This window comes from Chionomys nivalis, chromosome 4, assembly GCF_950005125.1.
Source record: "Chionomys nivalis chromosome 4, mChiNiv1.1, whole genome shotgun sequence".
In the NCBI taxonomy this organism is placed as follows: Eukaryota; Metazoa; Chordata; class Mammalia; order Rodentia; family Cricetidae; genus Chionomys; species Chionomys nivalis.
Window position 1 is genome coordinate 16361000 of NC_080089.1, and position 20729 is coordinate 16381728.

The 20729-nt window shown below is 42.2% G+C and overlaps 1 protein-coding gene across 5 annotated transcripts in view; it reads right to left on the minus strand.

Moving 5' to 3' along the window:
- Nucleotides 1-20729, minus strand: part of Fat3 (FAT atypical cadherin 3) — a 596674-nt gene that overhangs the window by 170894 nt on the left and 405051 nt on the right. The gene's annotated exons all lie outside the window — the stretch shown is intronic.

Genomic DNA, 20729 nt, shown 5'->3' on the forward strand with positions numbered 1-20729 from the left:
ACAATGGGAATGGGATGTGCTTGCTGCGTGTGGAGGCTGGAGGAAGAATTCTGCTTCCTATTGCACGTCTGTGACTCTTTTACACACACACACACACACATGCATGCACGCACACACACATGCGCACACACACACACTCACACACAGGGAGAGAAGGTGCCACTGACCTCTGCTCCCCTGAGTTCTCTCATGTTACCCAGTACTCCTACAACCTGGGCTCAACCAGCATAGATGTCCAGGGCAACAGTCTGCTTTCTCTTCTGGGGATTGCTAGGGGACTTCTCCAGAAAATTTGCATATTTTTTACAATGCTCACATGGGTCTCAGGGATCAGCCCGGTGTCTCCCATCTGTGCCCTTCATAAGTGAGTTTATCAGCTCACAGAGAAGGGAACTTGAAACACTTTCCTCAAGCAGGGGACTGGAGTCGGGAAGCTAAGTAGTTATTGCTTCTAGAAGGAAGCCAGCTGGAAGCCCTTGCACACCCCAGTGTGTTTTTCCAGACCCTGTGTGTTCTCATATGTCAAAGGAGTAAAAAGTAGAAATCATTAGAAAAGCCGACGAGCTTGGGTGGGGCTAGTGAAAGTCTACTGATAAGGACATGGGTTCTTTGGAGAGCAGTGAGAGTCCTTTATGTTTTATTATGGTGATGTTTGTGTCGTTTGTACTATGCTATCACACCTGAGGAACTGCATACTCCATACAGGCAGGTGTTATTTTGTGTAAGTTATATATCAACAAAGTGGTCAAAAATCTGTGGAAGATCATAAACTGCCTTTCAGGCTTTAACAAGAGTTTATTTTGTGAAGTGAGGACACATAATGACTGAATCAAAGAGCTTAGCAATCAGGCTTAATTTGGTGTTTCAATGAATGAACAGAGTTCTCAGCTTTGTCTATAGGAATCTGGAACCAAGAAATAGTGAGCTTCTGGGGCAGGCGGTGCTAGAGTGTTAATTCATGGTTATTTGCACTGAAAATTATCTTGTTAAGAGTTCAGTTCTAAGAAAACCCAGAAAGGGTGAAGTTTACTTTCTACAGAGGTACATGCTTGGGATGAAAAGCATCATATCAAGTGGTTGGCTGTTGTCTATGGTCAGGAAGAACTTCAGGGAGTCACCACTTCCGGTCTGGAGGGATTCGTCAGAAAGACCAACTCCATTTCCACGGTTGTATTGCACAACCTTTAAACAAAGCAAAGGATCAAACAGAGCAAGGCTTCCTTTTAACTGCTCTGACTCGGCCACGTGGAAAGGAATCCCATTCTGCAACCTATGTAAGAGAGAGGCGTGGACACTGTGCATGGAGCTGTAGACACGTGGGACACCTGTACTTGAAGACTTAAATGTTGAAATGGAGTTTCCCAAACAAACCAGAGGCCCACTTTGGAGTGTGGTTGGGCTCTAAAAACAACCCCAGAATTTCATCTGGCTCCTTATATAAACTTCTGATTAGGAGGAGGGAAAGATGCCAGTCATAGATGAATGACATTTAGTAAGGTGATAAATGGCCGAAACAGGGCAATTGCTTTAAAAATAGGTGGCGTTCATTCTGTCATTGGGGGGCAGGAGACTCAAACATGCTCTCCCTGAAAAGCAGAATAAAACAGTGTCACTGCCTATTTAAGAGGACTGAAGATACTCGGAGTAGCTGTGGCCAGAACAACGACACACATAAGAATGTCTGTCTTTTTTCTTCTGGTCTCTCCCTGTGGCTGTCTGGGACACAGCTGTGTAAGTACGAACAGGACATTCACATTTGCTTTAAGTGCAAGTCTTGGCTGGTTCAGCATAATTCTCCCAGAGGGCAAATGCTGGGCTTGCTACTAAAACATCTAACTGGAATTGGTGCTGCCGTGTTCCATGCCTAATTTCCTATGTCCAAGCCCAGCACTCTGAACTCTTCCCCACCCCCGCAGTTGGTCCATGTATTACTTTTCCCGTGCAGCCTTCCTAGATTTTCCTTTTACACAGAGCTGCGGGAAACTTATCTCTGGATCGTCCTTGAGAGCACAGTCCACGAAGCCTGAGCCTTGAGGTGGTCCCCCAGTACAAGCGCCCAGGTCAAGCGCTTGTCTCATTTGCTCGATGCATAAATGCAGCACTGATGGCATCCAGAGCATTTCTCTGCTTGTTGAAGTTTTCTCTAATAGGACACAAGCAAAGGGACAAGGAACGGCTATTAATCACCTGGCACTCTTGATGCTCAATAGAGACTGTGCAATGCCGATAGAGGAAACTGTCCTGAGGAGGGGAGAAGGCCGAGTGGATCAGTCTTCAGAATACCAGTGGTGTTGTTTTATTCAATGTCGTCTCAATGCACAGGGATGGGAGCACCTGAACGACCCCTAAATTCCTTTAAACTTAAAACTATTGATAATTCTTTCCCTCACCCTCTTCCTCCTAACCCCTATCTTCCCCCACTTCCTCCTTCCCTATTATTAAAAGCAGGGTTTCAGCTTTTGCCTAAAGCAGTTATATTTAATCTTGTGCCCATGGATTCTCAGACCTTTCCACATTTCTCCACATCCTGATTTCTATCTAATTTATGGAGAAATGTGGGGGACTAATAATATAGTAATAGCTAATACATACCATATATCAGGCACTGTTCTAAAAAGTTTACATACATGGCCTTGCAGGATCCCACAATAAACCAGCTACTGTACAATCTAAGTATGTACGCTTGTATGTATACTTGTGTGCACGTATGTGTGGGCCATTTTCCTCTTTTACACTCCACCTTGTTTTTTGAGACAAGACCTCTCTATAGACATGGCGCTTACTCACTGGCTAGACTGGCTGACCTGGAAACTCCAGGCTCCATCTGTCTCTCTCTCCAGCACTGGGGTCACAGGTAGATGCTGAATCCCATCATTTATGTGAATGCTTAAGATCCAAGCTCAGGTCTCTACTGAGACATCTCCTTAGGCACAGTTCTACTTTTTAGGCAGACCTAATAGTTGTTTTCACTTCAAGTTTATTTTTCTTCTCTTCTGAAATTCCAGAAAATTGCGCTAAACTCTCATGATGGTTAGTCTTCACTGTCAACTTGGCTGGATTTAGAATAAGCTAGGAGATATATTTTTGGATATGACTTAAGGGTGTTTCTAGAGGGGCTTGGGAAGGGAAATATCTAGATCTGGAAGAACTATTACATGGGATGGGCTCCTTGACCGAAAAAGGGAAGAGGAGACTATCTCTTGACCATAGGTACAATATGACCATCTGCCTCACATTGCCGTTGCCATGTCTTCCCCACTGTGATGGACTGTGTCCCCTTAGACTATGAGCCCCTCTGAGCCTTTCCTTACATTGCTCTTGGCAGACATTTTACCACAGCAATGAAAAAATAACTCATACTGAAAATCGCTACCATAAAGTGAGTTGTTACTGTGATGATCTGACTATGGGGTTCATAGGAATTTGAACCAGTTTGTAGAAGAAATACAGAAGAGTTTTGACTTATGGGCTGGAGATGCACAAGACTGTTGTAAGCAGAACTGAATGGATCATTGTGGTGGGAGCATGAAAAATCAGGAAACAAATAGTCAAACTGTAAACACTGTGCTCATATAGCAGTAGAAGTGATACTGGAGAATCAGACTGGAGAGCATTCATGTTACATTCTCACAAAGAATTTGAAAACACACTGCTCATGTTATACAAGTTTAAGCACAAACAAATGAAAATGCACTGCCACATCTGTAGAAGAAATTTCAAGACAATGTAACATGCAGGCTGTGTCATGGTTATGACAACCGATCACAACTATATAATTTATAGTTAACTCTGAAGTCAGAGGTTGAAAGATCTAAGAAATATAGTCTGGTTAGGAAAAGGGCCTGAGTGAATTTAAAGAAGCAGGCAAGGCAGTTTGGAGAAAGTTATTATTACTAAGATTTTTGTCATTAAAGAAAAAAAAATCTATGCTATCACTGGGACAATAGAAAAGGTACCCTGAGGACAAGATCCCAATCAACAAAGGCTCCAACCTGTAAAAATAGTAATTTGTTAGAAAGGGGAGTGAATTGTAATTGGTAATGCAGTTGGCATGGGGTGGGGGTGAGACCTTGCTTGAAAACAATCAACTAAGGAAGGGTGTTTCAAGATTCCCTTACCTAGGTACACAGAAGTCAGTACACAGCTGTGAGGAGACCAGACTACAATTCCTGCTATTAACAAAACTTGACTGTCTTGTCCACATTATACTCAGTTTGCAGATATGAAAAATTCAAGTATTACAATGTCATGAGGACTTATATGAAAGGTACAGAAGGCTACTGAGGCCAGGCATGGCGGGGCAGGGGCTGTTGCATGAAGCTGTACAGGTGAAGACCAATGGGGATGCTGGAGGTGCCTCGCTGTGGAGTGTTGAAACTCAGATGATACCACTAAGAGCCCCAGAGTTGTCGGAATTCATGCTTACCCTGCCTGGTTTCAGGTTTGCTTTGGCTCTTTCTTGCTATGCCCTTATTCCTCACTCTTAGAATGGGAATGTTTGATTAGTTGTGTGTTGTAAATATTCAACTTGAATTTTGTTTTGCATGGCCTAACAGTTGAGCCCCGAATAAGACATTGGGACACTGGGCTTTTGAACAATATCGAACTGTTAAGCCTTAGAGGGCTCTTGGAGATAAATGAAATGCATTTTTTTTCATGAAATGTCTACAAGCTTGGGGAGTTATCTAATGGAGAAAGTGTTTTTTATTTATGATTTTGATTTCAAGTGATGTTTAAGTGTCAAGTTGACAAAGGTTAGGCTTCCGATGATTAATCTTCTTGTCAGCTTGACTAGATTTAGAGTTACCTGGGTTACATCTCTAATGTGTCTCTGAGAAGATTCCGAGAGAGGTTTAAGTGGGGAAGACACAGTCAATGTAAGCTGTCTGTCCCATGAGTCACAGTCCTGAACTAGGTAACTAGAATAGAGGCTAAGATGAAATGAGCATCAGTATTTATCCCTGACCCCTCCTCTCTGTTCCCTGGCTATGAAAGCAATGTGACAAGTCACCACATGCTCCTGCACCAGGCTTTCCTTGGCATGATAAATGTTCCCACTCAAACTGTGGATCAGCTCAACAAAAAGGCGATGCTTGACCAGAAAGAAGGGCTGTGCTCTGTCCTTGTCCGTTTGCTCATTTGTGGATCCTTCACATTAAACACCAATGCACAGATTCACCCAAAGGAAAAATGAAAAAATGCTCTTTAAAGTGTAAGTACATGCTTCTGGTGGGAAAACCAACACATTGACGATTGTCACCCTTCATCCCTTCCAGAAGATTTTGACTGACAGAATCTTTTCTTTCCTTAGCTTTTGTCCTAAAAATTATTTTTTCAATGATACCCACAGTATTTTCATATGGTTATAAGGCTGTTTGCTGAATTTGAAAAGAAATAAAATGGACACAGAGCAAACATGAACTTCAGACTTTGAGGTACAATTAACCAAGTTCCTTTCTGTAACTTCAGACTCAGGAGAGCTGATGCTTTCTTCTAGTATCCACGGGCATCAAGCATGCATGTCTTAAACAGACAATTCACATGTATAAAACATCTTTAAAATATAAACAAATAGAATAGCTAAGTAATATGCAATCTTAGATTTGAATATGTATACACACATATATGATTTCTTATAAAGAAAAGAATAAGCAGAAAGGTTGGGAGCTAAGATATTAGTTATGAAGGGGTTAAAAGGGATTATGGAAACTGGCCCTATTTGATGTGCTTCTTAAATAAGGGCTGTTTCGTCAGGCGTGAGGATCTGGAGTTGCTCCATTGAGCACACAAGCGCTGCTATTAAATTTTCTTAAGAAAATTTGACAAGGGACACCAACAGAGCTTAAGCCTGTAACACATGCATTTCTTTATAAATAGTAATTTACAAGATGCTAATAGAAGCTTGAGAACTCCACCAGCGAGCGTGTGTTTTAAACAGAAGCATGGAGACACTGTGGCACAAGCACGGTTCACAGCTTCTGGCTCGGTAACAGACACACTTCAGTTTCTGGCTGTGCCAGCCAGTGAATGGCATTTTTGCAAGTCTGCCTTAGCAGCAGAAATGTCTCAATGCTCCTCTCTGCCAGAGACACTTTCCCGTTTAGATTGAGGAATCTATGACCGCCACATAGGAAAGCCAGCTTTTGAAATAAAAGTTAGGTGCACACACGTCTTCTACCTTCCCTTCATGCCTAAATGATGGAGAGAGATGCCTATAACCTGTAAGGAGCATTCTGAGGCCCAGCCAAGCCCTTATCCATCACAGTGCTATTTGCTATAGAGTAAACGGGTGAAGGCTTCTGGGTCAAGGTGATATTGTCAGAGTGAAGAGTAAGGTAGGGCCAGCAAGCAAAGGAGCAACGTGATGATGCCGAGGGGAAAAGTTACTCCGAATTTCTCCTTTGTGGAATTCTGTGTCATAGCTGGTGTTTCTGCTCACAGCCATACATGCACACACCTGTGCACACGCACACATAGACATAGGATTCAGACTGGTTTTTGCCCGGATGCCTCCATACCTCCCAGGCCCATCTGTTCTCACATTTCTTCTCCTGATCAACATCCTCCTCATCACACAGAACCCTTGGGCTCGGCTCTACCACTCAGCCTAGGTGGAGGAAGCATTTATGCACCTGAAAATGTCTCTAGGCTGTTTTGCTGCTCTTTGGATGCTTATTGGATTTCTTCAGAGAAATTAAGCTGCAGATGGCAAGCCAGTATTAAGGATGTCATATGAAATGATGCCATCCTTAGGTGCCATTAACACATCACTGGTGTGTGGACTCAGATGTGCAATATGGCACGCATCTCTTTTATCTTTCTGCCAAGATATTTTTGCATAATTCCAAATACCGTGTGATGAAAATAAAGAAGCAGAAATCATTGGAAATCTAAATTCAGCTAAATAGAAGGGCCTTGGGGATTATCTGATATGGGAGGTATTGGGAGGTTTCGCTAGCAGCAGGCCTGGCCTCTGTGTCTAGCTTCCCTCCTCAGATCGAGCCCAGGCAGCTGCATGCCTTTTGGCAAGTTAGTTAGCTTCCTAAATTGCTGCAAAATGAAACTTATTAAATTAAGTAATCCGTTAAAAATTCTTGGCTTGGTTCCTCCCACAGACTAAATGCCCGGATGACAGTGTTTTTCTTATCAACCAGAAGAATAGCCACAGGGCTATTCTATGCATCCCTCAGTCTAGCCTTGTTTTCCCCATCTTGAGATTCCTTCCTACTGTTTCAAATGTTAATGCAACAAAAACCGTGTCTACTCCTCAGCCTGTTCTCTGGCAGATAAGGAAGCTGTCGTTTATTGCTTATGCAAGTTACTCAAAGACTTACCAGTAGGTAAGAACTTTCTATGTATGTCTGTTACATATCATTAAGAGGAGAGAGTAAATCCTTAGTGATTAGTATGACATGGATTAGTACCGGGTGTTTCCTGGGAAATGGTGGGCAATGAAGAAGTAGGGGCTCTTCGCTAACTATTGTTGAGTTTTAAGGTCAGTGTGTGCTAGAAGCAGTTGGGGAGATTTGCACATATTGACAACAAGTCCCATACCTAAAGGCTGTGTATATTCTGTGACTGGTTGAATCCTAGGCCTAGGGTATCTCTGAAACATCCTGGGTGGTGCCATTGTTCTGAGGTTCAGACTAGGCCGGAAGCCACTGTCTGTACAGGCACTGTATTCTCAGTGATAGGGTTACAGTAACCAAGCGGGGTTACAGTAACCAAGCGGTGGCTTACCAGGCTGATTTGGTTTCTCCACCATGAACCATACTGCCCATAATCAGCAGTTCATGAAATGTATGCAGTCTACTGAATGCTCTCATCTGAACTCAATAGAGCTCTGTTCCAAATCCCTCCAGCCACGTTCCCTAACCCTGATTGGTAATATGCCTCCCCCGTCTTACTATGATGCATCTTGGCTACAGTGTTACTTCATTCTGGAGTTTCTGTTTTCTTTCCTGGTTGCACAGTTCACCCTGCCTTGGTCCTGGTGGTCCCATGAATCCTCTAGCAGAGGTTCAGGTATCACCTCCTGGTGATGGTTCCTCTTTCCACATATATGTCTGAGCAAGGCCCAATGCCGGGGGGGGGCGGGAGGGACCTAGGAGATGAAACACTAAGGCCACTTTGACATCATAGGCCTGAGGGTCCAGTGAGGAAGACGGACACACACTGGAAACATTTCAACAGAATGTGTGATTGAGCACATATGCTAGGCAAACCAGGATGCCCTGAGGACAAATCACAGAGGGAAAGGAAAAGGGGTGTAAGCTGCACTTAGGCCTGAGCATTAGTAAAATGACCAGATCACCAGAGACCCTGGAAAGGTTAACATGCCAAATCAGTCTGAGGTTAGGGCAGAAGCTTGAAGAAGGAGATATATAGAATTTAGATATTGGCTCTGCAGCTTCTTGGCTAGATGCAGAGGAGGGTTCTGGGTACTCGGACCTCAGTTTTGCCTTGGGGAGAGTACACAGGCTAAGTTAGAAGGTACACAGGTGACAGATTAACCTGGAGCTCTGAGGAGCTGCAGGGAGGCATTCCTAGTGTCTGGCAAGAGGATTCAGATGGGAAAGTCGCTTGCTCCGGAGTCTGCTAACCTGAGTGTGACACCCAGAACCCAGGTGTAGGACAGAACCGACTCTACGGAGTTCCTCTGATCTCTGCTTGTGTGCCGTGGTACAAGGAAACCTGCACTCGACACACACACACACACACACACACACACACACACACACACACAGTATTTGAGTATTGAAAGAAGTAAAGCAGACATGCTTCTACTAAAAAGCAGTGCTGCCACTTTCCTACAAACGCTTCAACTTCCTTCTTCTTTATCAATGAAAAACTAGTCCATTTTGCATATAAGCCATATTCCTTTTATCCATTCCTCTGTTGTTAGGTGCCTCAGTTTTCTGTGTAACTCAGTTACTGTGAAGAGTGCTGCAGAAAAACTCTGATGTGTAATTATCACTCTGGTGTGATAATTAAAGCAACCGAGACCATCGTATAAGAGAATTAAGCCAGGTTCAGGAAGACATAACAGATGCTTTCTCTTGCTTTTGCTTCCTGGGTTTTGTATGGAGACATAAAATCATCATGTATGATATATGACAAGAGAATAGCTATGAAATTGTCTGGGGGAAACAGAAGAGACTGGGAGGCAACATGGGGATGGAGGATATGCTCAACATACAATTTTAAGTATAGAAACCTGAAAATAATTTTTAAATTTAACAAGCAGTACACATTTTCTTTTGGTTACAAACCTTACGAGCACAGGGTGCTACTTCTCATTGCACTCAGGAGTCCTTATTATCTCAGCTTGGGCAGTCTGACAATGCCCGTGAATTCAGTAACCAGACAACCGAGAGATGAAGTTTCCTCCGGTTTGTTCAGAAGATCCTGAACATTCTTTAATTCACTCCAGAGGTGTGAAAACAGGCACTGCACACCCCTAAGAAATTATTTCACTGCAAATAATTTCTTCCCACATCTGTTTCCATGTGACAGCTAAAATCAAGAGGACGGATAAAGTGCAAATTACTCAGAGAATGTGTCAAGTCTGGAAAATACATGTGTGCTTTGAAAACATGATACTTCAAGACCATTTTTATTCTATAAATTAGATGAGATCTCTTAGTAGCAATGCTGTGAAATCAAGTTAAGAAACCTTACTTTTTATGGAAAGTTTTGCACATTATCAGAGGGACGGGGGGGGGGGGGCGAGAAAAGGCACGTGCTTTACAGTTGATTTTCACACCATGCAAGGCTTTGTTTTACATTCACGTATGCAATGTAAGCTCTCATTCTTTGTGTGCCACCTGTCTGAGAATCTGTGATAGCTCCATGTCTGGTTGGAGTTTACCTTTCTGCTGTCTTGGTAAATTAGCGGGACAGAAAGGTTTCAGGAGGATATCTAATGATTTTGAGACAAACAATTTGTCAAACAGTTTAACTTTAACCACCACCGTTTTGATGTTCTGGCTGCAAACAGCCTTGGTAGCTCCATTAGCATGTGTCCACGGGGTTTCTGCTCCACAGCTCTGTGTTAAAAACAGGAAAGTCTCACTTCCTGAAATGCGCTGGAATCTGCAGTTTCTTCCTCTATAATTTTAGAAACTGTACCATATTATTTATTACGGATGTATGGGGGTGCATGTTTCCCACCCAGTGAACTGTGTGGAAGCCGAGTGTTCCTGCAGAACTTAGTTTTTCCTTCCTTTGTGGCCCTTAGGAGTGGACTCAGACTTGGTGGAATTCTCGTTCTTCCTAAGCCATTTGACTGGCCTAGACTTGGTGCTTCCCAAGGCTCTAATTCCCTCCTCAATGAGATCCTGAAGGATGGAAATTGACTGCCTGGTCACTGCAAGAACGATGAATTCTCTGCATCATCATTTATCCAAATCAAGGACATGAGCCTCTTTCAAAGTGCTGTGAACTCTGGTTTTTCCCTCTAAAGTAACAATGGCCTTAAGGGTAGCAAAGAGCCTCTTCCCCACTGGGGGTAGCTTGTGAAATTTTCTTCTTACATAAAATGAAGCAGAAATAAAGGAAGGGTTTAACAACACCCTGGAAGAAAGGCCATGGCAATCCAAAAGAGGAGAGCTGATGGGGATTATCCTCTGTATACTATGGATGTTTTATTACCATTGGTTAATAAAGAAGCTACTTTGGCCCACAGCAGGGTAGAATAGAACTAGGCTAGAAAACTAAACCGAATGCAGCGAGAAAGAAGGCAGAGTCAGGGAGATGCCTTTCTGCTGAAGGAGAAAGACACCAGAACCTTGCCAGTAGCCACAGCCTCATGGTGAAACATAGATGAAAAGAAACGGGTTAATTTAGTTTGTAAGAGCTAGATAGAAATATGCCTAAGCCGTTGGCCAAATGCTGTTGTAATCAATACAGGTTTTGTATTATTATTTGGGTCTGGGTGGCTGGTACAAAACGGTACCCACAGCGTGGCATGGATCCACACATAAGGCCTAAAAAAGCTTAGAAAAAAAATGAACAAAATAAAAAGAAGGCTTCTAGACCCACTAAAAATGGAGCCAAGAGAAGCTTCTTGGTAGCTGCATTTTTTTCAAATAGGCTCTGCTTGCTGGTAGCGAACAGAGGTGCAGCTCCTTTAAGAGAAGGTTTCTTGATTCAACATCAGCAGCAAAAATTGTGGCTCCTTTAAGAGATAGCTTCCTGGTCCATGCTGGTGGCATGAATGGCTATGGCTCTTTTGGAGCTTGTGCAAGTTACTTGATGGCAGCATGGGTTAACTGCTTCCCTGAGTTGGGGTGGTGATCATGGCTCCCACCCGGTGGTCTCAGAGGTGGGGGTGAACTACCTCCGCCATGTTAAAAGGACAAGAGAAGTGGAGCCAGGATCCAGGGCCACTGTGCCCACACTGCTTACCATTTTAAAAGCTCTCCTTGTCAGGAAAGGATTTCAGATACACAATAGGAGAGATTCAGACACTAAAAACCTCTAAATGAGACACAGTGTATTTAAAAAATGTATGTAGGTTTGGGTGAGAGAGAAAAAAGAGTATAGACAGTAATAAAAAGAATAAATAGTTTTAAAAAATAAAATGAAGTATTTAAAGAGACAGAAAAATTAATATAAGAGAGTTCAGACAGTCATAGAATAAAGGAGTTAAAAAAATTAGCCACTTAAAGATGGAATATATATAGTCTGGATTATGTGACTATTGTGTTTTCTTTAAATCTTTTGACTGCTACTGAGTTAATTTCTGAAAAACATCTGATCCTGGGGGCCATTAAGCTAAATCAAAGTATATATTTTAAAGGTATTTTGACTTTAAAATTTAAGTCTGAGTATATGTTACTTTGGAAAAGACATTCTGCTTGTTTCCACAGAAGATGAGAACCTGTGGATTTTGCAGGCTAATGTGGTTTGATGGAAAAAAACCTTCTTGAAAGGTCTCCCTGAACCCTAAAAGTATTTTGTGCAATAAACAGCAGGGAGCAGTTTGGAGAAAACAATGCCCAAATTTCCAAAATGGTTGTTTATAAATGTTGTTTTCATTTAAAGGGAGTTGATTATAATTGGTTAATGATCACAGGCAAAGTCTTTATAAAGAAAAAAATGGGAGGGGATATGATAGAGAGATGAATACTTTACCTTGGTATGGACTTTGGTTTATTGATACAAATTTATGGCCAATTTTCTCATATGTATATTTTTACTCTTGTTTAAGGTATCATGTTTATACAGCTCATTTAAAAATGTAATGTATAATTTAAAATTACATATTAATAGATAGTCATCTATAGTGGTCAAACTTGTAGTCATGTCAGTTATGTTTCCTAGATGTACCGACATATATTTCAGATGGATAGGTATTCTTCAAACCTTTCAAAGACCTACAGAATATGGCATTTAAAAGGTTCTAAGAATTTAGGCTTTTCTTGTCAGTGAGACATGTCAGCTTCTGGCAGCACCAATTATTTCAGAGAGGCTGATGGACATTGAAGAAACTCATCATGGAATTTGCCTTCAATTTTGCAAGGCTAGCCATTTTTTGGGTAAGAAACTGCTCTTGCCTGAACTGCTTGACTGTGTGCTGTATAAACTGGACATGTAGGACTCACTGAAAAATGACTGCCGAACTTGCCTAAAGAAGGTGAGACGGTCCTTCAGTGTTCCTGCTTCATGAAAGAGTCTGCCAGACTTTATGCAGGATACAGAAGAAAGTGGCTGACAGACTGCCAATACAGGCAAAATAGTCTTTCAAATTTCCTGCTTCATGGGAAAGTCTGCCCCAAATTATAGACTCATAGACTGAAGATGGATGTCCCAACATTACAGAAGACCTTTGGGTGACTGTCCAGGCAGCAAGATGTCTCTGTCAATTCTAGAGACATCTGGAAGTTGCTTACAATGTACTTCCTGTTTACTTAGGTAATATTATGTCCTTCTGGGGTCTTTGTTGGCATTGAAAACAGTTATAGTATAGATTTCCTTAGTTATGATAAAGGATAAATTAGATATAAATCTTTAGATTCACAAATGAATATTGTAACTGTAATTCTTGCTTGATATTTATTTTGTTTTACATAATTTTCCTATGTTAATGTTAAAATCTTCCTTTTTATTTAGACAGAAAAGGGGAGCTGGTGTGGGATTCCCCTCTGTATTCTATGACTATGTTTTATTACCATTGGTTAATAATGAAGCTTCTTTGGCCTATGGCAGGGCAGAATAGAGTTAGGCAGGAAAACTAAACTGAATACATGGAGAAAGAAGGTAGAGTCAGACAGATGCCATGAAGCTGTTGAAAGAGAAAGATACCTGAACCTTACCTGGTAAGCCACAACCTCATGGTGATACATAGATTAATAGAAATGGGTTAATTTAAGATGTAAGAGCTTGCTAGAAATACAGCTAAACCATTGGCCAAATAGTATTATAATTAATAATTTTTGTGTGATTATTTGGGTCTTGGTGGCCAGGAAACTAACACACAGTCTCTGTTTACAGAGAGCTATATCCTTCTTTGTGAAAAACGCTATAAGCAGCCCCATTTTGAACTCTGCATGTTGTTTCTGCAGTAGCCTGTGATTTCCCCAAGTCAACCATGATTTTAATCACATGTTGTTCATTTCAGGAAGATAAAGCTACTGTTCATGTATTTGAGACTTAGAACAGGCTCTGTAAAAGGGGACCAAGACATATTAACAAACTTAAGGAATAAATTACAGGAACCATGTGTTTTAAATAATCAGATGAAGTATAATGCATCTAGTGAAATGGTTTTTTGCTATGTGTACATATGTAAGTGTCTCTGTGTGCTTGTGTGAAGGTCAGATGTCAACCCTGAGCAACGTTCCTCAGGCACTGCCCACTTTGGTTGTTTGTAAGTGTGTGTGTGTGTGTCTCATTGGGCAGATGTGGAAGTCAGAGAACAGCCCCCAAATCAGTTTTTATTCTACAGTAGGTCTTGGGGATTGAACACACAGGCCACCAGACTTGGAACCAGATGCTTTCTTCTGCAGAACCTTCAAATGAGCTCTCCCTTGTTCTCTGAAATATATCTCACCAGTCTGGAACTTTCCCAGTAGGCTGGCCATGAAGCTCAGAGACCTACTATTCCCTTCCAATGCCGAATTGAGATTGTGGGTGCTGTTATCATGACAGTCTTTATTAAGGTGGATTCTGGGAAGTGAACTTAGAGCCTTCTGTTAGTGAGGCAAGGACTTATTGACTGAGCCATATTCCCAGCCCCATAGAAAACATTCTTTATGTAAGTGTGTACAAATAAGTTACATACACTCTCTGCTATTCAAAGTAGGTAATGGTCTATATTGTGAGAACATTCACTCAGCATTGGTACCATGGATTTTAAAATCATGTTCTTTGTGGAGCTTCCAAACAAACTCTGTGCTGTGATAATTACTGTTTGGAGCTTTCACTGTGCAAACTTAGAGGTTCATAAAAAGCCATGTTGTTTTAATCCCACATCAGAGACATCAGTCTGTGCAGTTAATGAGGTTAATAGGGGGGAGGGTGGCAGATTGCCAAGGTTCCTGATTTTCTAATATGTATTTTATTTCTCTTTTGCTTTTACTTTTTAACTAAATTATGTTATTTATCCAAGAACGTGTCATCTATGAACAGAGATTATTAGCCTGTCAATCATAGAATTTAGCTGATATTTCCCTGTCCAAAATATAAGAAAACATCAACCCCAGATTATTCCTTACAAAATGTTGGTAAGAGTTAGTAGGAATCCGCGATGGGTTGCATCAGCTGCGTCTTATCTAACAGGTAGGTTATCTGGCATTTGAAAATTGACAATCAAGTCAGGGAATGGCTGCAAGAGTTGGAAAAATTAGAGGGGAGATGAAGAGGAGAAGTCACTGACTCTGTGGATCCAAGCAGGGAGGGTGGAGGGAGACGGACAGGCCTGAGTCACACTCCAGGAGGTACAGTATCTTCTCAACAAATGGCTATGACAGTGTCTGAGGGTGAATCTCAACCCACTTACAGCACTAAGAGCTGGCGCGGAGCTACTGAAGCTTTAACTGGCACTTGATTTGCTGTATGCCCTTAAATTAGATCCTGGTTTTGTACTCATCCGATGAGATTATTTAACATTGCTGCAATTTTAATTCTTTTGAGTCTCCTTAATGCCCTAGTACAAGAACGACCTGGGCTCAAGACTAAATCAATTAAGGTTGAAATTGTATCAGTGAGTTCTGCTATATTACCATGAAAAAAAAAGTTGTTAGAAGACTTTTCACTAGCAAACAAAAACAGAGGGAATTGCGTTGACAATCTCGTCTCCTCTGGGTGTTTGGATTTTGTTTTCTTTTTGATAGACAGACAGACACTGAGAGTCTCTAATAGGAAGTTAATTTCTGTTCTAATTTCCTTTCTATTGCTGTGAGAAAATATCCCGACAAAGGCAACATGGAGGAGGAACGATTTTTGGGTTACTCTTCTAGGTTACAGCCTATAACTGCATAGAAGCCACAGAGACAGGGAGTTGAGACAATTCAGAGAAAATTAAGCAGAAACAGAGGAACCCACGCTGCTTGCCTGCTGCTGTGCTTACCTAGCTGTCTATTGTTTTCCATAGTTCAGGATCCTCTGCTCAGGGGATGGGGCTGTTCACAAGGAGCTTGCTCTTCCTCCATCAACAGTCAAGAGATTCCTCAAAGAGATGCCCACAGGTCAATCTGATCTAAACAATCCTCCACAAACCCTCTTGTCAGGAGATTCCAGTCTGTATAAAGTTGACAATTAAAGCCAACCCTCACAATTACAATGTTAACCTTATTTCTGGATCAACATCTGTGTACTTGCCCTTTAAAAAGTGCTGAGAGTAATCTGAAATGTGTAGTGAATGCAGGCAGTTACATAAAGAGGCACAAAAGTGCAGAAGACAAGGAGGGGTTGTCGGGTTGCCGACCGTCAAAGAGGTGAAGCAGCGTTAGCTGTGCTCTAAAGGGGAAGAAGAGCGGGAGAGGTAAAGAATCTGCTAAACTGTGCCAGCACTACTCCAGGATATCTTAGGATACATCTTAAAATTGTATTTTACATGCCACTGGGAAAGAATTGAAAATAAATAGACTAAGACAACATTAAAACCAAGCCACTGGTCCCAATCAAACCACATGTTTGGAGAAAACCAGTCCCTTACCTTGAATGAAGCCCCTCCCTACCCTCTGTCCCCATCCCCACCCTGTCTTCCTCTCAGATGAAAAGCATCTGTGGGGACTTTGAGAGTTCTAGTATCAAATCCAGTATCAAGTCTTGTACAAGCAGAGCTGGCTGGCTGAGCTTAGCTGCAAACCACATCTGGGAGCCGAACCTTTGCCATTCACTTGTTAAACAGAATATGCTCAGTGCTGGATCTTGGGGACTGTGCTTGAAGTTGTTCCTTGACATCCACCATGGTTTGCAGTTGAGGAATCTCGGGTACAGTTCTCAGCTCACACAGGCGGGAATCCTGCTCAGAGACTCTCAGGGTTGCTCTAGAACTTCCTGTTGTCTTGACGCAGGTTCTCTCACAGTTCCAGAATCTCTCCACAGGTTCCTCCTGGGGCAGCTGACATCAAGTGACACTTTCTGACCATTCCCTACATGCATATTAAACTTTGTTTATCTCAAAATAATTCTGAATTATTATTGCTAAACTACTAAGTAAGACTGTGACCGTCAGCAGGTGAGAGGTTTGAGTACTAACAGGATCAGTTAGTTCAATGACAGGGTTTTGAAAGTTTTCCATATTGACTGTCTGTAGCATCTTTTCTTTTCTTTCTTTTTTCTTTTTTTGGTTTTTCAAGATAGGGTTTCTCTGTGTTTTGGAGTCTGTCTTGGAACTAGTAGACCAGTTTGGCCTCGAACTCACGGAGATCCATCTGCCTCTGCCTCCCTCATCTTTATTCGTAGTCATGAGGACACAAGACTTTCCTTCCTTTTAAATTCTGTCCTCTATCTTTTCCATAAAATCACTTCATCAACAAGTCCTAAAAGTATATATACATGGTTTTCCTCCTGAGTGCCCCATTTCCATTCTTTCATCCTTCGTTCTTATGCTAATTACTAAGGGTGTCCAGATAATAAGACTCTGCCCTTGGCCATAGGCTCCTGGTAGACTGGTGAGTCTCTTATTCCCTTCTGCCTGGGACTGTTTCAGGAAGGCAGCAGTTGCATATATGGGAGATCTTTCAACTTGAGATGCTGGGCTGTCTAGGACCCCTTCACTGAGACCTGAAGGGTTTCAGAAACTTACCCTTAGGGGTTGCTAAGGCTTCATCTTCTGGATTCCAGAATTTCTTTCAGAGGGATTTTCCTCCCTTGCCTGTCTCCTCTCCAGTTCCCCTCTTGCTAAATACTTTTTTGAATGTAGTATTTATACTCAGAATAAACTCCAGAATTCACTGTATTATTATCACCAGATTCCAATGCTCCCTGCGCTATCACCACATAGATCTTATTTCCATTAATCATATTTCCTTAAGCCATTGTCTTTGGCCTTCCCTTGGCTGATGTTTCTTTCCTGCTCTGGTCTACACAGCTGTCTCAATGACAAGGCTCTTCCTAACAACAGTCATTAAAAAGATCACTTCAAATGTCACTCTCCTCTCTTGTCACTCCCCTGAGGTGTGCCAGGCTCATTTCCTTTCTTCTAACCTTGTGGAGCTAACACTATCCTGCTGACATACATGCCAGTCACTATTAGCATCTTGCCATCCTCCTTGGGAACATGTGCTGTGGAAAGCCTGTACTGTGACTGGGTACCTAACCTGTAAGGCCTGAACTTAATACCCAGTACTGACACATTTACAGTCGCGGACTACGGCACATGCCGAAGCCTTCGTAAATGACTGAGGTAGAAGAATGGGCTTCAGTGTGAGAAACCAGAGCACCGCTGTAATCCTCATATCACGATGTTTCAAGAATTTCCATGAATTTGTTTATTTAAATTGTTGGTTTGACTCCACTACTGAGTATTCTAGATATGATCAGAGCGGAAACCTGTAAAGTAGAATAGGGAAGAGGAGAATGTCCAACTTCAACGCCAACCTAATGCTTCTCAGCTCAGTGATGGTGAGCAGAGGACTCCACTTCGGCATTTCGGCTCCTCCACCATGTGATGGGAAGGGCCAGATTTGTCCTCTAGACTACAGAGAGCACAGAGAGAGTAAGACACGCTACTTCGGCATTTCAGCTCTTCCAATCATGTGATGGGAAGGACCAAGTCGGCTCTCAAGACTGCAGAGAGCACAGCTAGAGTAAGACATGCTACTTCTGCATTTCAACTCTTCCAACCATGTGATGGGAAGGGCCAAATCTGCTCTATAGACTACAGAGAGCGCAGAGAGAGTAAGACATGGAACATCATCTGCAACGTGACACGCAGTCAGTGTGGTCCTTGCTCTTCTTATATGCTGACCTCTGTACTCTGATGTAGCTACTCAGATAGAAATGACAACCAACCACATTATTAATTAATTTGAGCTTGGAATGTGTTCAGAAACCCTTACAACAACAATCTATCCTTTAACAGAGATGTGGGAACTGAGGGGCTAATTATCAGGGAAAGATACGTAGCAGTTTGTTCCTACAGCAATGCTTTATGGTCAGACCTCCATGATCAGTGAATTCCAGAAATATGGATACATATTCCAGCAGCACACAAAACAGGCCAGCATAAGGGGTTAAATGCCCTAAATCTCTTTGTTCAACAGTCTGAATTTAAAGCTGAAAGCGTTTCAGTCTCTAGCAATCATCATAATCAACAACTTTCTGCAGCTGTTTATTTTCTTCTACCTTGCTCTCCTTTCAGATAAAGGGATTGCAGCTTTGGGAAACAAAGGTTTTGGCACATGATAAGGAGGTTTTTGGGGTTTAGAAAGCAAGGCTGACCATCCTCCTGGCTGGACTTGTATCAGACATGATGTAACTACTAAAGATCATCATTCTGGACCCTTCAGTGTGTCTTGAGAAAGAATCCAGGTCAGAGATGCTTGGTTCTCAGATGCTCATAACCCAGCTGCCTCTGCCACCTAGTTTTTCTTTGCATGGTACTAACACCCAGTTATGCATAAAACACAAGTTTCGAGGTTGGAGGAAAAGTTTTATTTCATAAAGAAAGCATTGATTTCTGCAGCAAGAAAACAGCAATTAAAGTCTCTCGCTGATTCTGTCTCACCCCAGTTAGAATGGCTGTCATCAAGAATATTGATGACAGCAAGAACAAAAGAAAAGAGAAAACAAGCATCAAATGTTGGCAAGAATGTGAGGAGAAGGGAATCCTTATACACTGCTGGGCGGAGTTTAACTGGTGTGGCCATTACTGGAGCCAGCATGGATGCTCCTCATGAAAGTGAAGCTAGAGCAAGGGCGTGGTTTGCTGATTCCACTCCTGCCCTTGTTCCCGAAGGATTCTGTGTCAGGAACACACAGCGGCCTGCACTGCTTATCACTGCACTACTCATAGGAACCAAGATGTTGAGAAGCCTAGATGTCCATCAATAAATAACTGGATAGGAAGTTGTGATAAATTTACACAATAAAATTGCAGTCTGTTTCAAAGAATGAAATGATCCTGTTTGCTGGAAACAGAATTGGAGAAGGTGGGACTGGAGAAGTCAAATAAGCCAGACTCAGAGTGTGAAATGTCACCCCCTGTCTCTCATAGGCAAGGTCATCCCCACCCCCACATGAGTGTACACACATGTGTGTATGGGAGAGACATGACAGTAGAAAGGGAGATTTGAGGTGGAGCAAGAGAAAGGAATGGAATAATCTTTGCTCTCCGGTTTCAATATAAAGATGTTAATTAAAAAGCATATGACTTCTCCACCATTCTGTAACAGGAGAGTCTCACTTCAACTAAAATCCACTTCTCACCTTACCTATTTAAAAACACAGCTTACTTTTCATCTAATTTTGTTAGTGCTCTTGATAAAAATGTATGGAAATTTATGGTGGTTGAAATGCGAATGGCCTCCACGATCTCACGTGCCTAACTTCTTGGTCCCAGTTGGTGGAACTATGGGGGAACTGTGTTATTGGAGGCGTGGCCTTCTTGGGGGAACTGTGTTATTGGAGGCGGTCTTTGAGGCTTCAAAAGCCAAGACCATTCCCCAGTTCTCCTCCTCTCCCCTCCCGACTCCCTCCCCTCTCCCATCGCCCTTCACTCTTTCTTCCTTCTCTCTCTCCTCCTCTGTCTCTGCTTTGTGCTTGTGGAATAGATACATTCTCAGCTACTGCCACAGTGCCATGTCTGTCTGTCTGTCTGCCTGCTGTGATGCTCCCTGCCATGACTGTCATGGATTTTAACCATCAGTAACTATGAGTCCCCAGTTAAATGCTTTGTTTCATAAGTTGCTTTGGTTTTGGTCTTTCTGCCATGGCAAAAGAAAAGTAAGTCAAACCCTAAAACTTCTAGGTGGGATGTTTGAGATCCTAACAACCCCTGGAAGTTTTCTTGGGGACATGATTGCCATTTCATGTCTCTGAATATGTGAGACTTCTGGACAGTCGCACAGGCCTCAGAAACATGTGAGCAGCAGAGTAAGACAGGATTTTGTTTTCCACATGGCACTGGATGCTCTTTCCGCTCAGTTAGGTGAGAGATAATAAGAATCTAAGATTATCAGTAGTAAATTATGATGCATTTCAATCACCTAGCATTTCAGGTGAGGTACACCTGTGAATACCTGCCTGCTGCCGGCCTCAGCTAGATTCAAGCACAA